Source organism: Ursus arctos, unplaced genomic scaffold (assembly GCF_023065955.2).
Source record: "Ursus arctos isolate Adak ecotype North America unplaced genomic scaffold, UrsArc2.0 scaffold_6, whole genome shotgun sequence".
In the NCBI taxonomy this organism is placed as follows: Eukaryota; Metazoa; Chordata; class Mammalia; order Carnivora; family Ursidae; genus Ursus; species Ursus arctos.
This window is the reverse complement of record NW_026623078.1, coordinates 68799357-68804942: the sequence shown is the minus strand read 5'-3', so window position 1 is coordinate 68804942 and position 5586 is coordinate 68799357. Positions and strand designations below refer to the sequence as shown.

Here is a 5586-nt window from a genome sequence, read left to right as displayed (position 1 = left end):
ATCACAGCCTAACCTAGCAAAAATTGATTAATAATATATAGCAGAAGTATTGCATTTGATAAGATATGCATAGATGTTTCCAAGAGTGAAAAAATAACATTGCCTAACAATGATCTATTCTGGTGTATAGGGATATATCTTACTTATGGATTACTAATATACAATAATATTTCATTTGTGGATTGCTAATACATATTAATAAAATAATATATAATAGTATTATGTATTTTGAACAGCCTCCCTATATTTTGTCATTTTCCACATTATGAATCCTGCTCCTCTGGAGTAGAATTCAGGAAACATCCTTTCAATGCAAATGTAAACATATGACTTAATCATTCCGATCTGATAACAACCACATGAAACTTGAATTTGGAATGAAGCAACGATCCATGGAAGCTTCATTCAGGGAAATTGACCTTTAGCAAATTTGGGACAGAAACAATTTCTTCTTTAGAAACGGCACTTGGTGGGATATCCTGCATTTTGCCCTGAGTGTAAGGAACTGGACGACAGTGACCGTGAAAAGAATCTGCCATGCTGCTGTACATCCTGCCTGGTTTCATAACTTGGGAGTTCCTGTCTCTTTGTGTTCTAAATGTCCATTAATAAATTATTTTAAAAATTAAACTAGCAAAGGGCACCTGGGTGACTCAGTCAGTTAAGCGTCTAACTCTTAATTTCAGCTCAGGTCATGATCTCAGGGTCCTGGGATCGAGCCCTATGTCTGACTCCACACTCAGCAGGGAGTCTGCTTGGGGATTCTCTCTCTCCCTCCTCCTCTTCCCCTCCCCCATTTGTGTTCTCTCTCTCTTTTTCTCTAAAATAAATAAATAAATCTTAAAAAAAATTAAACTAGGGAGAGATAGTTCTGTTGTTTGCAAGTAGATCTCCAAACAAATATATATATATATATATATATACACACACACACACACATGAACAGAGAAACTGCACTTTGCTATAATTCGTACATGAGGGGAAAACAGTTCATATTCCCAGTATAAACCAAGTTCTTCTGGAACATGAGATCCTCTACCACTTTCATAGGTGGGAATTCAAGGAGAGGAATTTCATTACAGATGTGGATAGTCTACATTTCTTCTCATGCCTCCTGCACCTCAACTACAGGAGACTTCTGGAAAGTGTCCCCTGTGTCATCTTACACCTGAACACCTTTGTCCAGCTCACCACCAGAAATGCCTTCCACCTGGTCAGTGCTTCCCATGTTGGCCTGTGCAGAAAATTGGAAAGAATAAAAAAAGAAACTCTATCATTTTTCACAAGGAACTAAATATTACCTGTGTAGGAAGCTTTTCTGATCCCTGCGGGGGAATTTATCACCCTCGAAACACTGGGTACCTCCCTTAGAGTGTTTATTTTTATTTGCTTGAATTGTTTAATTTCTTTGCAGGTCTCCACACATACATTACATCGTAAGCTCTTACAGGGTCACGATTGAATCATTTCTGAAAATCCAGAGCAGCAGTAGTATCTTTGTCTTTTCTAAGTACTCCAAGAAATGTACAAATAGAAGAAAATAAAATAGTTCTGTATAGAGTAGAACAGATGATACAAAACAGGATATGCATTTCCTCAAAGTTTAAACTTATCTTCCTAGGCCATAACAGCAGCAACGAATTGTGTTCCAACGTGGCAGGGGAGTCTATCGAAAGTGATGAGTTAAAAATGTTTTCAGGAAAGATCAGATCACTGTGATACCTTTAGGGGAGAAAAGACTCAATTTTGTTGTGCCTGTGTAGACTCTAGATCACTGAATGACCTGGAGTGTTTGGAAACAGGAAAGGAGTGAAACCCAGCTTCTTCCTTAAGTGTGCTTCCATCACATTTGATTATGGAGTGAACTATTGGTATCATCTTAAATGCCTGAACAAGAAGACACTCAGGCCAGCTTTCCTTTCAACAGGGAGGAAAAGTTAACATAATGGGTTCTAGTTGCTCAGTGAATCTGGACCATGCGAGGACAGCCCTATGGGTCCAGATGGAGTAAAGTGGATTATAGTGTGATTCTTTACTTGACGTCTTTGTCCCAGGTGACAGAACTCCCCTGCCCTCTTCAAACAAAATCAATTTGTTTGAAACCAAAAATTCAGGCATAAATTATTTTTTTGATTTAAAACTACTAATCCCAGTGATCAGCAAAATGTGTAGAACATAATAAGTGTTCAATAAAAACTTGTTGAATTGTATTGAATTGCAAGTGAATTAATGCCTCTTCTTCCTCTTCTTCCTCGAACCCCACCACAAAAGAAAAAATAATTAACCTGCTGCTCTGGTTATTTTATAAATATAATCATCTTGAACTATCTCCTTATATCCCAAGTTAATCTTTATGTTTTTATGATACCAAAATAATTATTTTGTCAATCAGTCATCATCTGGTTTGCCTCAAAGTATTAACTAAATTGACTATATTTTACTGACGTAAAGGCATGGTCCACGTTTCCTTTTGTTGAACTTCTCTCTCTTTCTTTTTTTATTTTTTCAACTTTGGCTTCCCAGGAAGATGAGGATATATATCCTTAATGTATGTTGAACTATTCCTTTCTAAATCAATCAGCTTACAAGTTCTTGACTTCTGTAGAGCTAAAATATAAGGATTAAACGCCCTTTAATTTAAACTGAAATCTAACTGCCTAGAACCATGAAAAAACTGGAGAAGGCTTCAGAGTCTTATAATGCAAGCTATTATTCTTTATACTAAAATTAAATGCAATGGAGAAGAAGCAATGAGTTCTCAGATACCACAAAGGGGGAAAGGGAGTATTAATTGGTGTGTCTCAGTCTGAAATAAAGTAATATTCTTTGGGGGACAATAATTTTTTTTGTGAACTTCATTTGTAATTCATCAGCTTGGCCAAATCAAAATGCAACATAAGGGAACAGTCAAATAAGAAGGTTATATGTTTTTGGAAAATAAAAGGAGATATTGAAAGAGCCATGATTAATACAGTAAGTGATTGAGAAGAAAGCAATTTAATGAAACAGCTGTTCTGGGTTTTTTGTTTGTTTTTGTTTTTGCCTATTCTGGATATAAATATGAAAGTGTATACTCCTGCAAAAAAGAGTAATTTTGCTTTCCCTAGAGTAAAAGAATCTTTCTATGTTTACAGTTACACAAAAATAACAAGTAGCAATTCATGTGCTATTATTCAGTTTTACATCATGAAAGAGATTAATTGTCATGAAAATATCCATCCCTTAGTAGTATTATGGAAAACAGATCCAGATATAACGGAAATGGAAAAAAAGCTCCAACAACTCTTCATAAATATTTATGAATATTAATTTTTCCAGTCTGCATAAAATAGGATTCTACTTTAGCTGACCATAAACTGAGGAGTATTGTGCCTATTCATCTGACAAAAAATGTGATTCATTGGACATAACAACCACCAGGTTGAGAAAAATTAGGTTTATTATGTGGAAATCCTCACTTCTCTGCTGAAAACTTCATTGCATTTTTGTTGATAATTACTAAGTAACACTGCATTTAGAAAAGGTACCTATTACTATATCTACACTATAGAGGTACACACTGACATTTTTTAAGATTGTATGTACGTGCATATGTATGTATGTATTTATTTATTCAGAGAGAGAGCAGGGGGAGGGGCACAGGGAGAGGGAGAGAGAATCTCAAGCAGACTCCACACTGAGCACAGAGCCCCACTTGGGGCTCCATCTCATGACCCTGAGATAATGACCTGAGCGGAAATCAAGAGTCAGAGGCTTGAACGACTGAGCCATTCAGGTGCCCCTCACACTGACTATTTTTTAAAAAATGAATCTGTTGGAAAGTTATCACTAAATCATGAGTCAAAGGCCAATTTTTACAATTTTTATAAGATAACTTTGGCCCCAAATTTATTTTTGGTATAAAAATGCCTTTTCTTTTTTTAGTACATCAAATTATGATCTTCTATTATTCAAAGTAATGACAAATGTGAACAGCATTTCAAGATGCCGGCAAAAACTGCAATGTAATGTAAGAATAACTGATTTGTATCAGTGGGAAGCTAACAGGCACTACTTTTACTATTGTGACTTGTTGCCAGCATTTATGTTGTAGAGTAAAGCTAAATTTCAGTTATATTAGTGAAAATAAAGATGTAATATTTTCCTCCACCAGGTTCACAGATACTCCTGATTTCTATACATTTTAAGAACCCGTTTTGGGGCGCAATTCTAGACATACTCAGGGCACCCCTGGTAAGATTTAAAGAAGCAAGACCTCACTCAAGACTCCTGTCTGCAATGCAGACAGGCATTCTGGGATGCTTCTTTCCTTGTGTTCGTGGTGGTTGTTGTGGGTTCCGGAGCTTGGATGTTCAGGACCCATTGATGAGATGTTTGAAAAGAATTTCATCAATGCAAGTTCTCGTTTTCCTGACAGAAAACAGCTTCGGGATGTATCAGATTGCCAGCTAACTCTAAGTATTAAGGTGAACAATTCATTTCATTGTCTTCAGCCTCAGAGGCCAGCAGGGTGTGGCGCTGTGGAGCAGCCAGGGCCTGGGGCAACGTGTCCATTGTGCTGATGGGGCAGTCCTGGGGACGGATCTTCTTGGCCAGCCACCCTTCCTTCTTCAACATGCAGGCCTCCCAGTATGCTGGTGACATGGGGGGCTGTGTGGGTGTGTGTACTTGTACTCGGAGCCATCCTCTAGGTCCAGTGGGTAACCGCGGTCTGAACCATAGGAGCTCAGGCCCCCACAGGTCAACAATGGCACAATGAGGCGAGTGAGACCATCTAATTGGTTGAAATCTGGATCGTAAGAGTAGTCCAGCAGGGGTTTGGTCAGGTCCTGAAGGAAGCCCTCAGCAGGGTCATAACCCTCACTGACAGTAAAGGCCCCTACACTGGGGAATGGCTGTTCCTGGGCTTGGCACAAAGCACACTGGAAAAGAAGACACGCAGCTGGCTATAGATCAGGGTTACATCCTGGCCTCCAAAAAGCGAGGCGACAGAGCAGCCCCCTGGCTGCAAGACCTGCGTGGCAATGTTCAGAGCGACTAGGAGGAGCCGGGCCTACATATACTAATCAACATCATGGAGCCGGTTACATTGGGAGCCCCTTTGCACACCACTAGGTCCATGGGACAGCCCTTCAAGTGCTGGATGATCTCCTTGGCAGTGGACAGCTGCGTGAGGTCCCCTTGGATCTGTAACACACCTGGGCATGGAGCCAGAGCCTGGAGGTCCATAGCCTTCAGGAATTTTCAAACCAAATTGAGTATGTAAAAGGTTGAAAAAGTGGAGAGAGAGAGAGAGAGAGAGAGAGAGAGAAGATTTAAACAGACTTCTGCCAGCTCTGAGTCACTTCACCTTTGGCCTGGCAAGACAACCCTCACCAGGTCTCCTTGTAGAGTCCCACATGAGTTTGGTAGGCATGGTGGGCTGAGATCTGACTCTTGCCAGAGGCTGGAGGGAAGAAGAGGTAGGTGAGCAAGCTACATAGCCAGCTAAGCTTTGGTCAGATGCATCTGGAAAGAAATTGCACTTCCCTTGTGAGGTGGTCCAAAAGTGGACCAGTTTTGTGGCCTTGAGGGAGAGAAAAGTCG

The 5586-nt window shown here is 39.7% G+C and overlaps 1 pseudogene; it reads right to left on the bottom strand.

Annotated features, from left to right (window-relative positions):
- Positions 1-4461: 4461 nt before the first annotated feature.
- On the bottom strand, positions 4462-5229 carry LOC125281077 (putative tRNA (cytidine(32)/guanosine(34)-2'-O)-methyltransferase; annotated as a pseudogene).
- Between the last annotated feature and the right edge of the window lie 357 nt (positions 5230-5586).